Source organism: Triturus cristatus, chromosome 7 (assembly GCF_964204655.1).
Source record: "Triturus cristatus chromosome 7, aTriCri1.1, whole genome shotgun sequence".
Taxonomy (NCBI): domain Eukaryota; kingdom Metazoa; phylum Chordata; class Amphibia; order Caudata; family Salamandridae; genus Triturus; species Triturus cristatus.
This window is the reverse complement of record NC_140590.1, coordinates 1085781705-1085799989: the sequence shown is the minus strand read 5'-3', so window position 1 is coordinate 1085799989 and position 18285 is coordinate 1085781705.

The window sequence follows — 18285 nt, the reverse complement described above, 5'->3', positions numbered from 1 at the left end:
AGAAAGTGCAGTGTGCAAAGGCAAAGTCTGGTCATAAGGAAACGTGATTGTGCATGAATAGTAAATGCAAATAAAACTGCTGATGATATAAAGACTCATGAGTTAGTATACCATTGTCCTGGTTGGACATCCTTATTTCGTCATAATATGCATTTTTTATAATCAGTTTCATATTGGATTGAATGCTATCAGGATTATCATAGTAGTGTCCTAAGCCAATCGTATTAAAAGTATCTTTGACATTACGAAGCCAGGGAATAGACAGAGCCTTTTCAAGATTCATGCAGTCTCTAAGAATAGACCTAGACAATAATAGGTCCTCTGAGGTCCAAACTTTTCCCCATAGAATCAGTGGGGCAATATTTACTCTATCTTTTACATAATCCACCCCACTTCCGAGTGGCAAACTTTTCATCAATAATCTTTTTTTAAATGTGTTTTCTAAAATTTGTATCTGGGTGCTTTTATGATGACCCCATACTCCTGCCCATAAGTTGCTACTGATAGGCATTTTGATTTATATAAAGTTAACATTTCTGCCACGGGCTTATGTCCCAGCTTGCAAGCAAAGCGGAACAGTCCCTCTACTATTTTACTGGTATGTTGTACCCTGGCTACGATCAGGTGGTCCCAATTCAATTCGTTATTAAAAACCTTCCCCAAATAAGTAAAATTGGGTACCTTGTTAATGATCTTTTCCTTTACTACACATTTTCTTGTTTTAGTCTGCTTAGGATCACATACCATAATAAAAGATTTACTAAAGTTTACTTTTAGATACAATGCCATCATAAAATCAGTAAAAGCATTCAAGGCTTTTTTGAGGCTAATGACCGTTAAAGCTATCAAAACCGTGTCATCAGCATATGACAATAAGGGAACCAATTTACTTCCTATACTAGAGAAATCCAATTGCTGCTCCAGCAGAAATGCCTCCACGCCATTTGTGTATAAAAGAAATAGAAAAGGGGCCAAGATACAGCCCTGGTGAACTCCCTCTGTAGAAGCAATGGGCCTGGTCTTTTCACCTCCGGGGCCATAGCTTATGGAGACAGTGGTGGATGCATGCAACCTGGGCAACAAGGTAATAAGGGCTTCCTCAAAGCCTATTTTTTCCATGAGTGTCCACAACTTCCCCCAGCTAAATGTATCAAAAGCGCTGGATAAGTCCATTAAAGCCAGGTGGATTGACCCCCCCCCCCCCCCTTGGCCTTCATGTACTTATCCATGATTAGAGACAGATTAAGACATTGTTCATTTGTTCCCATTCCCCTCCTGAAGCCATATTATGTGTTAGATATAAGGCCGGAGGCATAGGCCCACAACTCCAGTCGTGCAAGAATTAACCTCCTAGGACTTTGGATGTAACATCAATTAAAGTATTAGACCTGTAACATACAGGATCATTCCTGCTGCCTTTTTTATGTATCGGTACCACAACTCCCTCTTTCCATGAGCTAGGAATGCGATCCACTATTGCTGCTTTAAAAACATTTACCATCAACAGTGCCCATAATTGGAGATTGCTTTTAAACAAATCCAAGGGTACCCAGTCTGGGCCTGGGGCATTTGAAGAAATACCCTTTCCCAATGTATCTTTGACTTCACAAAGAGAAAGGGATGAGCTAAGTTGGCTGGCGGTTTGTAAATTAAATACTATTTTATCTTTTTGATTTTGTGGTAAAACACCATTCAGGTTGAATATATTTGAGAAATGGGATTCACAAGCTTTCCCTGTTATTGTCGAATCCATATTCCTTGCGTCATTTGAAAACAGGGGACGATTTATAACTTCCCAAAAACCCTTAGAGTCCTTGAATACACTAGCTCTTTCAAGATCTTCTCAGGCCAGTCTTCTCAGTTCATCCTTCCTATGCCCAATTACACATTTATTAGTTTGTCTCACATTCCTAATTATTTCCTTGTCAAGGAGGACTACGTGCAAGGCCTTCTTAAGATCTTTTAGTGCCCTAAAATACTTAGCATTAAACCATCTTGTTTCCTGTGATTCCCTTCTTCTCACTGATCTTGTCAAATTATTTGGCCACATCTTTACAAATCGATTCAAAGCACTGTATGACCACATAAGGGAGAGAATCGTCGGATAAACATGTCATGACTTGACTCAGATTGGTTTTGACAATATTCTCCTCAAATTGTGAAGAATTAATTTTACTCCATTTTAATCTCACCCCCTGGTTAAGGTTATATTTTAGTGGGCATTCGTCACCCTTGCCCACCAGTGCCGTCACGTGCAAGGAAATAATAAGAGGATTGTGGTCACTAACAGGATTTGGTTCAACCCCAAAACTGTCTACAAGGTAGGCAAATTTTCTGGATATTAGCATGAAATCGATAATACTTGCCCTGCCTTCTCCCAGGTATGTTGGGTACTGTATGGGCGGGGTACAAACCAAAGTATCAATCAAACATAAATCATTTACAGCAATGATGGTATTTATTGCCTCACCCTGCGAGGTATGCTTAAAATGGGACAACGGTTGGTTTTCAGTGTCACATACTTTGTGCAAACTATGCTGGCATAAAGTGCAATTAAAATCACCTACCCAAATTATGCACAAAGGGTAGCATTTACCCGCAACCTTGTCAATTACCTCTTTAAGAGTGTTAATGACCCCACAGTTATTTTGATCAAAAATATTATAGTACCAGTTGATCAGTAATATTGTAACATCAATCAGGTTAGAGATCATAATAATCTGGTACCAGGGGGAATCAATTATATTCTCTATCTTTATTGACCCATATTTAACAGAGATCAGAGTCACCAACTCCCCCTTTGCCCCGCCTGTGGGAGATGGTGTTGCCTGGACGGTAAGAGAACAGTAACCGTTGATTACAACATCATCCCTGCTCCAAGTTTCCTGGGTGCAAGCGATATCAAATGTCTTAGCATACTGCAACCAAACCTCATCTGATAATCTTGGCCTAATGCCCGTGATGTTCAATGAAGTACGTTTAAGTGGTTGATGTTAGACCTGGCACCTTGGCGTGAGTTTCCCTTCCACTTTTTGATGGTGTGCTTCGATTGTTTTGCTGGTGTTGTCCGCTCAGGGCACTGCGCCACGGCTAATCCGTGCCGCAGTGCAAGTGCTCCCGAGGTAAAAGTGTACCTGTAATTGATGTCCATGATTGGTTTATTGGATTCACTGTCAGTCCCCAGTAAAGTGCACCAGGGGTGCCAGGGCTTGTGAATGCCAATGCTGCTGGTGGGCTTGCAGCGCTGGTTGCGCCACCCACGGAAGCGGCCTTGTAAAGTGTGTCTAGGGTCTGCCACCGCAGACCCTGTGCGCGGTCCGGGACCGTCGCGCTGACTGCGCAAGTGCCCCCACTTGCCAGTCCCTAAACCTTCCCTTACCTACATATTAGCCACCCCTCTGGTAGGCCCAAGGGCAGGGTGCATTGTAGGCATAAGGTAGGACATGCCCTGATGTGTGTGGCATGTCTTAGTAGTGAATTACAGCCATTTTCGTTCTTCACTATTGAAGGCTACCTGCTCTCCATAGGCCAGAATGGGCTGCCGGGATCACGCCAACGCTGTGACCCCAGTGGACTCAAGGAGCATGGTAGAAGTGTCAAGTTTAGTATGCCTGAACTCAGGATAATAAAATACTTCTTGTAGTCAAGTTTATTTTAGTATCCTGGGTTTGTAAATGCTACTTTTAGAAAGTTAGTATTTACTGACCTGACCATCTCAGTCTGCCTCTGCTGTGTGTGTGTGTTCTGCCTGCCAACAGTAAGGAGCAGGGTGGGGGGATCCCCAGAGACAGGTTGGCTGCCAGGTGGTGGGTAGAGAGGTGACACCTGGATGGGTGGGAGGAGTACACCTTGACTCTTGAATAGCCCTGTGCTCTGCCACCACAAAGCCGGCGCCGCCCCCTGTGGGGCGGCTGATGTCTCTGCCCTGCTGCTGAAAGGAAAGAGCAGAGTCACCATAACAAAGTGCTCCAGAACTGGACTGAGCCAGGCCTAGGCCCCCTGGCGCTAAAGAACAAAAGAATCATGGTATAAAAGTAGGAGCCTGGCTCCTAAGAAATCAGAATCCTGTTTACCACAAAGAACCTCTGCCCGACTAGAAGGAGAAGAAGACGCCGGAGGAGCTGGCCTGCTGCTTGCCTTGCTGAGAAAGGAGAGGAAGAGACTTACTGAAAAGACTTTGCTACTTTGTGCTTGAACATTCTCCAAGGGCTTGATCTGAGCTTGCCCCCTGAACTGAACCCCAGGACCAGTGGGTTCTCTGTGCTTCTTGCTCATCCTCCAATTCGAGCCGTGTGTGCATCCCGCTGGAAAAGAGACTGCGCCCCTCATCGCCCCTCCTAGGGCCGTGACACTCAGAAGCTCGCCTGCCTCAAACCCGTGAGAGCCCCGCTCCGTCCCGAGCCGCTCTCTGTCCCCGGGCCAGGCCGCCTGCATCCCTGTCACCGCCTGCTACTGGAGCGCGCTGACCGCGCTATCACCCCTCCCGCCGGAAGCCGTCCGACGACTGTGATCTACGCCGGGTCATCCAGCTGCACTGACCGTGCCCTGCGACCCCGCTTCGCTATCCCCGGACATCTCAGGCCGCGCCGCCCCCGCTGTGGAGACCCTCCTGCACCGCCGTGCTAAAGGGTCGCGGGCCGCGCCTGCCTACTTGCCCACACCTGCTGATTGAGGACCCAAGAACACTTCCCAAGCTGAGAGTCGCACCGACCTGTGCCGACTCTCCACATCACGAAAGAAGTCCCAGTATCGGGCTCGGGGCCCGCAACGCCTTATTTCCCCGTTCGCGGGAGCCGATCTCTGTGAGTACTGGAACCACAAGTAACATTTGCAAGAGACTACAAAGTATCCATTTGAAGCTACGAACAACGAACATTTGCCCGCTTTACAACCTGGTGGCATAGCGAAAACGTTATTGGTCTTGTGATAAGTCTGCTGAGATATATACCTATTTTTACATAAAGAAGCGTATTTTTATATATATCCAAGTCTGGTGTCCGTTTCTGGGGGGATTGATGTATTTACTGTGTGTATGATTGTAAGTGCTTAACCAACAACGCCTGAGGAATCGCCTTGGCTGCTCACGCCACGCACCTAGAGGGTGAGCAAGGGTCATTCGCGAGGGGTTATCCTGCGCCCTGACGTGGAGGAATGGGTTCCTGCTTGACACAAGGGCAACCTTGCGCCAACCAGAGATCCCCGACTCTAACATTGTTGGCAGCGGCTGGGATTTCGGATTTGCACTTGTAATTTGCATACAGTGAATTATTAATCACCAGATAGTGAGAGCAGACCAAATAACGCAGCCACAGGTTTTTAATTGTTGAACTTTGTTGAGACATCTGCCATTACTGCAACCATGCCTGGCTCACTCTCTGCTGGAAGAGCGCTCTCCGTGATTTCTGGAATAGATGAGGTGGATTGGGAGAGACTGCAAGGCTACACGATAGAGCAATTGAAAGGCTACAGTGTAAAATTCCGAGTTCCCCATGCTGGATTCAAGAGGAGAACCCAGTACGCCAAGGCGCTAAGAGCCTGGAGGGAGTCACGAGACCCACGGAATGCGGGGGACATCGTTCCACCCGACAACCTTGAGGAGCTTAGCAGAGTCCGGTCGCCAGAGGAGCTGGCAGACAGGGCAGCCGACAGGGCGCATGCAATGGAGATGGCAAAGTTGGCCGGACAAATGGAAATGGAAAAGCAGAAGTTGGCCCTGGAGGCACAACAACGCCAAATGGATCATGATATAAGATTGAAGGAGTTGGAGCTGAAGGCGAAAAGTTTGGACACCGCTCCTTCTGGTGGCAGCACTCCACCAGCGCAGGTAGAGTCCAAGGTGTACATCCCCAAAGATGTAGTAAAGGAGTATTTTAGAAAGGATGACATAGGGCAGTGGTTTAGAGCCTACGAGGTGGCCATGTCCTCACACCGGGTCCCTGAGAAAGACTGGGGAGCGGGGTTGTGGGGAAGGTTCCTTGCGGAAGGGCGGGACACACTGTTAGATTTGCCCTTAGAAGTCCAGACCTCATACCCCCATATGAAGGAAGCTTTAATGACCAGGTATGGGTTAACTCCTGAGCTATATAGACAGAGGTTCAGGGAGACCAAGAAGATCCCTGAGAGTACGTATGTGGAGTATGTGACCTTTTTCTGCAGAGCGCTGGATGGTTGGGTGAAGGGTAGCAAAGTGAATGATTATCAAGGGCTGCTTGATTTAATTGCATGGGAGCACTTGTCCAGTCAATGTTTTCCTGAGCTACGCCAGCACCTGATAGATAGCAAGCTGTCCAACCCGAGGAAGCTTGCTGAGGAGGCGGACCGCTGGCTCAGCACCATGGTCCACAAGGGTCAAGTGGGAGACTCCGCCAAAGGTGGGCAGGGTCCCCAGCAGAAGAGTGGGGGGGACAAGGGTAAACAGAAGGGGTTCCAAAAAGGCCCCCAAAGTAATTCCCAAGGGAACCAGCAGAAGGGTTCTCAGCCTCCCCCACCCCCGCAGCAGAACGGGGCCCCGACAGGTAGACCTGTTCCAAAGGGGCCCTTCAATTGTTATAGGTGTGGTGACCCGGGTCACATTGCCTCTGATCCTAAGTGTCGCCTGTTTGGTAAGACCGCACCCACTGGTGCTCCACCCCGGCAAGTAGCTAGTGTTAACTTTGGGGAGGAGGTAGCAGTCCAGGAAGGAGGGGGTCCCGGGCAGATGACCCTAGTCTCGCTAGGAGACAGTGAGATGGTCCCTGTAACCTACCTACCCTCTAACACTAAGAAATATGGGCAAGTGGTGACCATCAATGGAAAGAAGGTTGAGGCTCTTAGAGATACAGGAGCCAGCGTGACCTCGGTGAGGCAACACCTGGTGTCTCAAGAGCAAATTGTACCCAATGCCTACTGTAGGGTTGTCAATGCTGACAACGTAGAGAGTCGTTGTCCAATGGCTCAAGTTCCTTTTGAGTGGGGGGAGGTCTCTGGTACTCTACAAGTCGCTGTGAGAACTGACATGCCTGTAGACTGTCTGCTAGGGAACGACCTGGAGAGTTCCCCTTGGGAAAAGGTGGAGAAGACCACGCATCTGAGGATGGTGGGTCTACCCGACTGGGCGTGCGTGACCACCCGGTCCATGGCAGCCAGTAGGGGTGTTGAGAGGGTCCTGGAGCCTGAGGGAGAGGTCCAGGAACCGGCCTTAGGGAGAAGGCACAGGAGGCGCGGGAAACCGGCCCCCGAAGTTCCCACGGCCCAGGAGGAAGTAGACCCTGAGGGGGATGCTCTGGAGCCTACCGGGGAACAGATTGCCGAACTGGGAGATCTGCCTGAGCTGACCCATTGGCAGCAAGAAGGAGGTCCCTCCAGGGAGGAATTCTGCAGGGAGCAGAAAGAATGCCCTTCTCTCGTGGGTATGCGGCAACAGGCTGCAGACCAGGCCAACGGTGTTCAGGCCAAAACACACTACGTGTACTGGGAGAGTGACCTCCTGTATTCCGAGCCTAAGGCTGCTGAACCTGGGTCAGCCCGTGTGCTGGTGGTACCCCAGAAGTTCAGAACCTTCCTACTGGGGCTGGCTCACGATGTGCCTTTAGCAGGACATGTGGGGATGGACAAGTCCTATGACAGGCTTGTCACCCACTTTTACTGGCCCCAAATGCATAAGAATTCAGATTCCTACTGCAGAACCTGTCAGACTTGCCAGGCAAGTGGTAAGAGCGGAGGGAAGCACAAGGCTCCTCTGCAACCTTTCCCTGTGGTCGGTACGCCATTCCAACGAGTGGGTATTGATATTGTGGGGCCTCTGGACCCCAAGACAGCCCTGGGCAACAGGTTCATCCTGGTCTTGGTGGACCATGCCACCCGGTACCCTGAAGCCATCCCTCTGAGGACAGTGACGGCCCCCGTGGTGGGACGGGCACTGATGGGAATTTTCTCCCGAGTGGGATTCCCTCTAGAGGTGGTGAGCGACAGGGGGACCAATTTCATATCCACATATATGAAATCCCTGTGGAAGGAGTGTGGGGTAACTTACAAGTTCACCACTCCTTACCACCCCCAAGGAAATGGGTTGGTTGAGAGATTCAACCGAACCCTCAAAGGCATGATCATGGGCCTGGACGGTCCAATGAGGCGTAATTGGGACGTCCTCTTGCCATGCCTGCTCTTCGCTTACCGAGAGGTGCCGCAGAAGTCTCTAGGGTTCAGCCCCTTTGAGCTTCTGTATGGTCACCCGGTAAGAGGACCTCTGAGTTTGGTAAAGGAAGGCTGGGAGCAATCTCCCAGGAAACCTCCCCAGAATGTATATAGTTAAATGCTGGCCTTCCGAAACCAGACTCGGCGTTTCAGGCAACTTGCTGAGGCAAATGTGGAAGCCAGCCAGGAGGAGATGAAGCGGTGGTACGACCGGAATGCCACTCTGGTAGAGCTTCAACCTGGACAAAAGGTGTGGGTCTTGGCCCCAGTGGAGCCTTGTGCACTTCAGGATAAGTGGACAGGTCCATTTGAGGTTGTGGAGCGCAAAAGTCCTATCACCTACTTGGTGGACATGCAGACTCCCAGGAACCCTTTGAGGGTCCTACATGTTAACCGCCTTAAGCCCCACTTAGAGAGGACCGAAGTGGGCATGCTGCTGGCCACTGATGATGGAATGGAAGAGGAGACCGAGCCTCTTCCTGACCTCTTAGTGGCCTCTGAGAAAGATGGGTCAGTGGATGGAGTTAACCTCTCACCCACCCTGACGCCCGAACAACAGGAAGATTGCCGCCACTTGCTGGGACAGTTTTCCGACCGATTCTCCCTGGTTCCTGGTGTCACAGATTGGTGCGTCCATGATGTGGACACAGGAGACAGCTTACCTGTAAAGCACAAGGCTTACAGGGTAACTGACAGGGTCAGAGCTTGCATTAAGGAGGAGGTCTCCAAAATGCTTGCGCTAGGGGTGGTTGAGTCCTCCAGCAGTCCTTGGTCCAGCCCCGTGGTCTTGGTCCCCAAAGCTGCTGCGCCGGGAGCCACACCTGAACTCCGGTTCTGTGTGGACTACAGAGGACTCAATTCAGTAACGAAGACTGACGCGCACCCCATCCCCAGAGCTGATGAGCTCATTGATCGGCTGGGGGCTGCCCGGTTCCTCAGCACGTTTGATTTAACGTCTGGGTACTGGCAGATCGCCTTGACCGATGGGGCCAAAGAGAGGTCAGCATTCTATACACCAGATGGGCACTTCCAGTTCCGAGTCATGCCATTTGGGATGAAGAATGCCCCTGCCACCTTTCAGAGGTTGGTCAACCAGGTACTGGTTGGGCTGGATGCGTTCAGTGCCGCCTACCTGGATGACATCGCAGTGTTCAGTGCCACCTGGCCCGAACACCTGCGCCACCTCTGGGAAGTGTTGATGGCTCTGCGCCGAGCAGGCCTCACGATCAAGGCAAGCAAGTGCCAGATCGGGCAGGGTTCCGTGGTGTACTTGGGACACCAAGTGGGGAGTGGCAAGGTGGCACCCTTGCAACCCAAAATTGAGACCATCCTGGCTTGGGAACCCCCCAAGACGCAGACCGCAGTGAGGGCCTTCCTGGGGCTCACTGGGTACTACAGGAGGTTTGTCAAGGGCTATGGAATGATCGTTGCCCCCTTGACAGAGCTGACTTCCAAGAAACAGCCCAGGAACGTGATTTGGACTGACACCTGTCAGAAAGCTTTCGACACCCTGAAGACTGCCATGTGCACGGCGCCCGTGCTCTTGGCCCCTGACTTCTCCAAGGAATTCCTAGTACAGACAGACGCTTCAGAGCATGGTGTAGGGGCTGTTCTCTCACAGATGACTGAGGAGGGCTGGGACCAACCCGTGGCCTTCATCAGTAGGAGGTTACTCCCACGAGAAAGTAGGTGGAGTGCAATTGAGCGAGAAGCATTTGCTGTGGTCTGGGCGCTGAAGAAGCTAAGACCCTACTTGTTTGGGTCTCACTTCCGGGTTCAGACGGACCACAGGCCCCTCAGATGGTTGATGCAAATGAGGGGTGAAAACCCGAAGCTGTTGAGGTGGTCCATCTCCCTACAGGGTATGGACTTTACGGTGGAACACCGTCCTGGTACAGATCACGCCAACGCTGACGGTCTGTCCAGGTATTTCCGCCTTAGTGACGAGGAACCCCCTGGGCAAGGGTAGTTCTCCCCACATTTCAGCTGGAGGGGACACGTGTTAGACCTGGCACCTTGGCGTGAGTTTCCCTTCCACTTTTTGATGGTGTGCCTCGATTGATTTGCTGGTGTTGTCCGCTCAGGGCACTGCGCCACGGCTAATCCGTGCCGCAGTGCAAGTGCTCCCGAGGTAAAAGTGTACCTGTAATTGATGTCCATGATTGGTTTATTGGATTCACTGTCAGTCCCCAGTAAAGTGCACCAGGGGTGCCAGGGCTTGTGAATGCCAATGCTGCTGGTGGGCTTGCAGCGCTGGTTGCGCCACCCACGGAAGCGGCCTTGTAAAGTGTGTCTAGGGTCTGCCACCGCAGACCCTGTGCGCGGTCCGGGACCGTCGCGCTGACTGCGCAAGTGCCCCCACTTGCCAGTCCCTAAACCTTCCCTTACCTACATATTAGCCACCCCTCTGGTAGGCCCAAGGGCAGGGTGCATTGTAGGCATAAGGTAGGACATGCCCTGATGTGTGTGGCATGTCTTAGTAGTGAATTACAGCCATTTTCGTTCTTCACTATTGAAGGCTACCTGCTCTCCATAGGCCAGAATGGGCTGCCGGGATCACGCCAACGCTGTGACCCCAGTGGACTCAAGGAGCATGGTAGAAGTGTCAAGTTTAGTATGCCTGAACTCAGGATAATAAAATACTTCTTGTAGTCAAGTTTATTTTAGTATCCTGGGTTTGTAAATGCTACTTTTAGAAAGTTAGTATTTACTGACCTGACCATCTCAGTCCGCCTCTCCTGTGTGTGTGTGTTCTGCCTGGCAACAGTAAGGAGCAGGGTGGGGGGATCCCCAGAGACAGGTTGGCTGCCAGGTGGTGGGTAGAGAGGTGACACCTGGATGGGTGGGAGGAGTACACCTTGACTCTTGAATAGCCCTGTGCTCTGCCACCACAAAGCCGGCGCCGCCCCCTGTGGGGCGGCTGATGTCTCTGCCCTGCTGCTGAAAGGAAAGAGCAGAGTCACCATAACAAAGTGCTCCAGAACTGGACTGAGCCAGGCCTAGGCCCCCTGGCGCTAAAGAACAAAAGAATCATGGTATAAAAGTAGGAGCCTGGCTCCTAAGAAATCAGAATCCTGTTTACCACAAAGAACCTCTGCCCGACTAGAAGGAGAAGAAGACGCCGGAGGAGCTGGCCTGCTGCTTGCCTTGCTGAGAAAGGAGAGGAAGAGACTTACTGAAAAGACTTCGCTACTTTGTGCTTGAACATTCTCCAAGGGCTTGATCTGAGCTTGCCCCCTGAACTGAACCCCAGGACCAGTGGGTTCTCTGTGCTTCTTGCTCATCCTCCAATTCGAGCCGTGTGTGCATCCCGCTGGAAAAGAGACTGCGCCCCTCATCGCCCCTCCTAGGGCCGTGACACTCAGAAGCTCGCCTGCCTCAAACCCGTGAGAGCCCCGCTCCGTCCCGAGCCGCTCTCTGTCCCCGGGCCAGGCCGCCTGCATCCCTGTCACCGCCTGCTACTGGAGCGCGCTGACCGCGCTATCACCCCTCCCGCCGGAAGCCGTCCGACGACTGTGATCTACGCCGGGTCATCCAGCTGCACTGACCGTGCCCTGCGACCCCGCTTCGCTATCCCCGGACATCTCAGGCCGCGCCGCCCCCGCTGTGGAGACCCTCCTGCACCGCCGTGCTAAAGGGTCGCGGGCCGCGCCTGCCTACTTGCCCACACCTGCTGATTGAGGACCCAAGAACACTTCCCAAGCTGAGAGTCGCACCGACCTGTGCCGACTCTCCACATCACGAAAGAAGTCCCAGTATCGGGCTCGGGGCCCGCAACGCCTTATTTCCCCGTTCGCGGGAGCCGATCTCTGTGAGTACTGGAACCACAAGTAACATTTGCAAGAGACTACAAAGTATCCATTTGAAGCTACGAACAACGAACATTTGCCCGCTTTACAACCTGGTGGCATACCGAAAACGTTATTGGTCTTGTGATAAGTCTGCTGAGATATATACCTATTTTTACATAAAGAAGCGTATTTTTATATATATCCAAGTCTGGTGTCCGTTTCTGGGGGGATTGATGTATTTACTGTGTGTATGATTGTAAGTGCTTAACCAACAACGCCTGAGGAATCGCCTTGGCTGCTCACGCCACGCACCTAGAGGGTGAGCAAGGGTCATTCGCGAGGGGTTATCCTGCGCCCTGACATGGAGGAGAGGGTTCCTGCTTGACACAAGGGCAACCTTGCGCCAACCAGAGATCCCCGACTCTAACAGTTGAGTATTACAATCATGTACCACTGCCACTTCCCCACCAGTACTAATAGTGGCTGGGGCTACAGGCATGATGTTTGTGTCCCAACTGACCCGTCCTTCACTCTCAAAATGCGAGTGTGATGGAGAGTGTAAGCTATCCTCTTGGTCAGGTGTGTAAGAAGAGTCAGCTGTACTATCTGCTATATTAGGGACTTTCTCTGGTTCACTATTTAAGATATCCATTTTCCCTGAAATTCTCGGGGTTGGGTTCCAGTCAGTCTATATCTCCAAGACCGCTTAATGCCTCATAGCAGTTTAAGTGAAACCAAGGAGGATGCCTAGGGTGCTGATTATCTCGTCTAAATCTCTCCTCCTCTACAACAAACCACGGAGGTCTAGTTGGCTTGTAAAAAAAAAACAGCAGTAAGATGGTTCCCCCCTTGAACTTACCGACTAGTTGTTTGCCCTTTCTAAAATTGTCTTAACCAGGCATGGAGATCTAAAAGTTAATACTATACAGTCTCCCTAGAACTTCTTGGTGGATTTCCCCAACCACCCAATCCGGCGCACCCTCTTAAATTACGAGAACAACAGGTCATTGATCCCCGTCCTTGCACTCAAGAAGTGTAATGACTTGTTCCTCAGTGTTGACCAGTGCTCTGAGTCGCCGGGGAGCAATGGGGTAACATTAGCTAGCACTACAGTATTAGGAGTTGCGTCGGTGATAAATGCAAATTAGTATGTCGGCCACTTGGGACTCTTTGATCAAACAACTTGCCTTCTATAATACTTGGGATCCAGGATCTCTCATTTATTGTACGACCAACCTTGTCACTATGGGTACTACTTGGAGCATGTATAGTCTGGGCATGCGTGGAGGTTGGGTGTTTTATCTGGGAAGGGGTCTCAACACGGTTTGATGTTTGGCATACTACCCTTGGGCAAGGCAGGTCATCCTGAATCACAGATCTAGAAAGAGGTTTGGGATGACACTTAACCCCATTCATAACAGCACTCTCAGCCCTATTACTTTCAGCTCTATTTTGACAAAGGTTTACCACTGTTTTAATAAGATTCGCTAACCTAATCTCGATATCAGTTAGCCTTTGCATTAATGGGTCTAAAAGAGCTGAAACTGTAAGCTCCATTTTTTCCAAAAATCAACCTGGATTGGTAATTCCCCCCTAGAAACCACATCATCAAAAGCTTGAGTAGGCACCTGATTATGCTCTATATCAGCAGGTTTGCTCCTACGCCCTAAAGGCTTGGGCAGAAAATAATGTTGTTTGTTTACGTTACGGTTTGCCCCTTTCTTTTCTTTGATGGTGGTAGGAGGCTGGTCCCATGAATAGTTGTCGCTTTAGCTTTTTGACCCAGTGTAACTACTTTTGGCCTAGATGATTTATCAGAATATTCACATGCGTCAGAAGCATTAATAATTTCAGGTCCTGAGGCAGTAGAGTGCAACATGCTAATTTGGGATGCATTAGCTTCCAAGTTCGATTGAGACGCAGGAGCAGAAGCAATAGGAGCAGTTCGATTATAAGAGCCTTGAGGCTCCAGGGACAGTCTGCGCTCTGTAAGTTCAATTTCATGAATGAGTGCCGACTCGGCCCTCAGTAGAAAAGCGTCCAAGGTCCCCTCTACACCCTGCCCATTTCCAGATTTAGGCCTACTCATGTTACCCCCCTCGAAGCAAGACAAAAATCAGAAGTGTTGATATCACAGTACCTTAAAGAGTCAGCGTTAGTTGCATCCAGAACAGTGAGTAAATGTCAATAACGTGGCCCAGCCTCCTTGGGCCTCTGACGGGCACACACGGGCCTGCCCCTGGCCTGGGCTTTGCCTGGGTGCGGCACGGGCACGCTGTGGGAGTCCTGGTCCGCTTAAAAGCACCTCCTGGCGCGATGTTAGGCCATCGGTGGCAGCGTCCTTGCCGCTAGGGAGCCTGGGAGCTGTAGTTCCTGCTCCCAGGCAACGCAAAGCGGACTGGCCTCCTGGACCCCCTGGTGCTTGTAGTGGATGCACCAGAATGCAGGCAACAAAGGTAAGTATTGGCTCCCGTCCCGCGGGAGCCCTGGTCCGCTTAAAAGGGCCCCCTGGCACGATATTAGGCCGCCGGCGCCAGTGTCCTTGCCGCTTGGGAGCCTTGGAGCTGTAGTTCCTGCTCTCAGGCAACGCAAAGCGGACTGGCCTCCTGGACCCCCTGGCGCTGGTAGTGGATGCGGCAGAATGCAGGCAACAAAGGTAAGTTATGGCTCCCACCGCACGGGAGCCCTGGTTTGCTTAAAATCACCTCCTGATGCGATGTTAGGCCATCGGCGGCAGCGTCCTTGCCGCTAGGGAACCTGGGAGCTGTAGTTCCTGCTCCCAGGCAACGCAAAGCGGACTGGCCTCCAGGACCCCCTGGCGCTGGTAGTGGCAGAATGTAGGCAACAAAGGTAAGTATTGGCTCCCATGATGCAGTCCTAATATCCAGGACTGCAGAGGGCCTCCAACTCTTGATTGATAATTTTACAAACTTCATGACTGAAAAAGACCTAAAAATAAATCTGAGTAAAACATTAGTCGCGAGGTGTGTGAAAAGTAAAGCTAGGAATAGAACCCACTATGTTGGGGGAGTACCCATCGAAAGGACACCTACATTTTCTTATCTGGGGTTACTTATTAAGAGCAAAGGATTATGCAGTACACATATCAATTTATGTAAATTAAACATTATAAGATCAAGTGAGGCTATCTTTAGATTCAACCATAAACTAGGCAGTAAGCCAGTACGTGAAATTTTAAAATTATATGGGAGCAAGTGCATCACAGGGGTATGCTATGGTGGAGCCTTATGGGACATGGTAGATACCTCCCCATTACAAACTCTTGAAAATACATTTTTAAGAAGGTTACTATCGGTCCCTAATTCAACAGCTACTTGCATAGTCCATAGGGAGAAAGATGTACCATACCTCAGTGATCTGATTAGTATTGCTGCTCTTACACTGTGGTACCGAATTTGGACTAAAGATGAAACACATTTCACTAAAGCCATAATCCTGGACTGCCTCGAACTTGACCACTACAGGAAAATACCATGGTTGCATTATATTTATAGTCTTTTAATTGAGTGTAACGGGGCAACTAATTTTAAGGAACTTGAAAGCATCCAGTCCTATAGTAAAGGGGAGTTAAAAAGGGGACTTTTTAAATCGAGAGAATTAATGAGGATAGCTGAACTGAGTACAAAACCAAATGTCGTAGCCTACCATGACGGCCCATCCTCACTGGGCACCCAGCCGTATCTTGTTTTTATAAGAAATGTACAACACAGATTTTATTCAACAAGATTAAGGTTGGGTAAGTGGAGCCCCAGTCTACCTAAGTACCCGTGCAATGGTAAATCCTCCCAGACCACTCTGCATTTTTTACTCTTTTGTAACTTTTATAGGGATATTAGAAAATTGATTTTACGACCCCTTTTTAATGCCAATAAACTATATTCCTATAAATCAGCTTTTTATCAAATTTGCAACCTGGAAAATGTATTGACTTGTAATGTAGTTATTCTTTTTATTCAAATGGCTATCAAATGAAGAAAGGATCTTTCAGATTTGGAAATTTTGAATTATGAAATTGAATACACTGTATGTTCTAATTCTTTTTGTTTGCAGTCTATATTGTCCCATTACACTTCTTGATATAATGTTCTATGAACTATTGCATGCTTTTATTTCCATTGCTTCTCGTGATGACATGTAAATATAATTTATATGTTTCATTTTTATTTATGTGGAAAACATGCCTTTAAGGAAACTAATTAGGGTGAAAATGTTTACATGAGAAATGTTCTTTGGTGATTTTTTATTATGGTAAAATGTACAACTTATGATGAATTGATTTTTTTGGTAGAATGCTTTTATGGATATATTTTTTATATATAAAGCTTGATTTGATTTGATTTAAGTATTGACCTAGCCACATCAAAGGTTTTCTTCAAGTTGTAGCCTTCTATGTTGAAAAATGAGACTTGTCATCCAAAGCAGAATCTCAATGTTATAAATCAGCAACGGGAATATTTTCCTGACACAGCCTTCAGAAAAGGAAAGACTGAGAAACTGCTATGAAGATATATTCTTAGCTAGTGTGCTAAGAACATTTGTTTGCGTTATACCTTGTTGTTTAAGTAAAGACACAATAGCTGTTATTGTAATGCCTGGATTTTGCTACTGATCAGCCAATACTGCCTTAAAGGTACCTTTTTTCTTCCACACCTGATTACCTTTGTTTTATTTACTTTAATTTTAAATTTATTTTCAGCTCAAACTTTTGTAAGGCATCTATGTTTCTCCATAGAGCTACATTCGTGACATTTCGCCTAATTGAGTCATGAACAAACTAGAGGCTACCCAAATTACATATTTTTGTTTGGAGAACCTGAATGTGACCGGGTAAATTCAGATGGAAATACTTGATAACTACAGATGGTAAGTCGATTCGATTTGATTCAAAATCTTTATTTGGTTTAATCTCCATGCACCATAAAAGTACAGAACAATGCAAAATTACAACAACTACACAGATAAAACTATTTAAAATGGCAGGAAACAATCATACATTATTAATAACGGTGCTAAAAATATCATTCAGATGGTAAGTCAGTAGTAAAGACGCATTGTAGTGTAAAGTAGCATGCAGGTATCTGGATGGCATGCCTTCAACTTCGACCAAAGCCTTGATCTATCAATTGAGTCAAAGGCTGTTCGCATACCAACAGAACCACAGTGCATAACCCCCTGGCCTCCATGGAGCTCCAAGAGAAACCCCAGAGAAACAAACATTGGTCAAGTTTAAAAATATGTGCTGAAAGCCAGCATGCTTAATAGGTGTGTGTTGTTTTCCACAGACCAAGCATTAAACTGCATTAATTTTTCCTAAAGTCTTTGCAGCCATATCCCTTAACGACATGTCTCTATGACATGCTTTTTTTGGAAAATGGTTTAATAAGAGGATTGCCTTTCAACTATATATGAATGACATAATTTTTAAAGTGTGCATTATATCGGACTTATGCTGATTATAAGTGTTTTAAATATCAGAAGTTACTATTACCCAATTTATGGAGTTGGATTTACCCACCTCAGCAAGATGGAGGGTTGAGTATGTCTTGACAGAATTCGGACTTGAGAACTCCAAAGCCATTCTGAGTGATTAAGCATCTACATCCTAAACTATGTCCAACAAATTAGTCTACACAAACTAGGGCATCACTTCGCTCCAGTTACAAGCTGCACAGCATCTGTCATGAGTTTGCTCAAGTGAAAACATAACTCCAATATTTCTTCCAACTGAATCATATTTTTTCCATGTTTCATCAGTCTTTTTTTATTAATAATAGAGGCAACTTCATTCCAAGCTCCAAATGCTACAGACACGCCCATCCAGGCTTTATCTTGCAACACAATGGAATTAACAGTATATCCTGGTTAAATATGAAGATATTGACGCAATGCATTTCGGCATGAAAGCCCTTCTTCAGGGGTAACTGAAATTTAAGGAAAGCCCATTAACATAGAAGAAAATCTTACACCACAAAAAACCAAACTCAGCCTTCATAATGTTGTAACCATTCCCTTAATTTGCTATAAATCACTCTCCATGTGCCTGATTATACTGTGAGCAGTGTGTGGAAAATAAAAACAAACACATGTAGCATTTGAAGCTTGGAATGAAGTTGTCTCCATTATGAATAAAAAGAAGACTGATGAATTATATGAAATAAATATTATTCAGTTGGAAGAAATATTTAAGTTATGTTTTCACTTGAGCAAACTCACGACAAATACTGTGCAGCTTGTAACTGGAGCGAAGTGATGCACCGTTTTGTGTGGATTTCAACATGTGCTGTTGGGACAAGACAGAGCA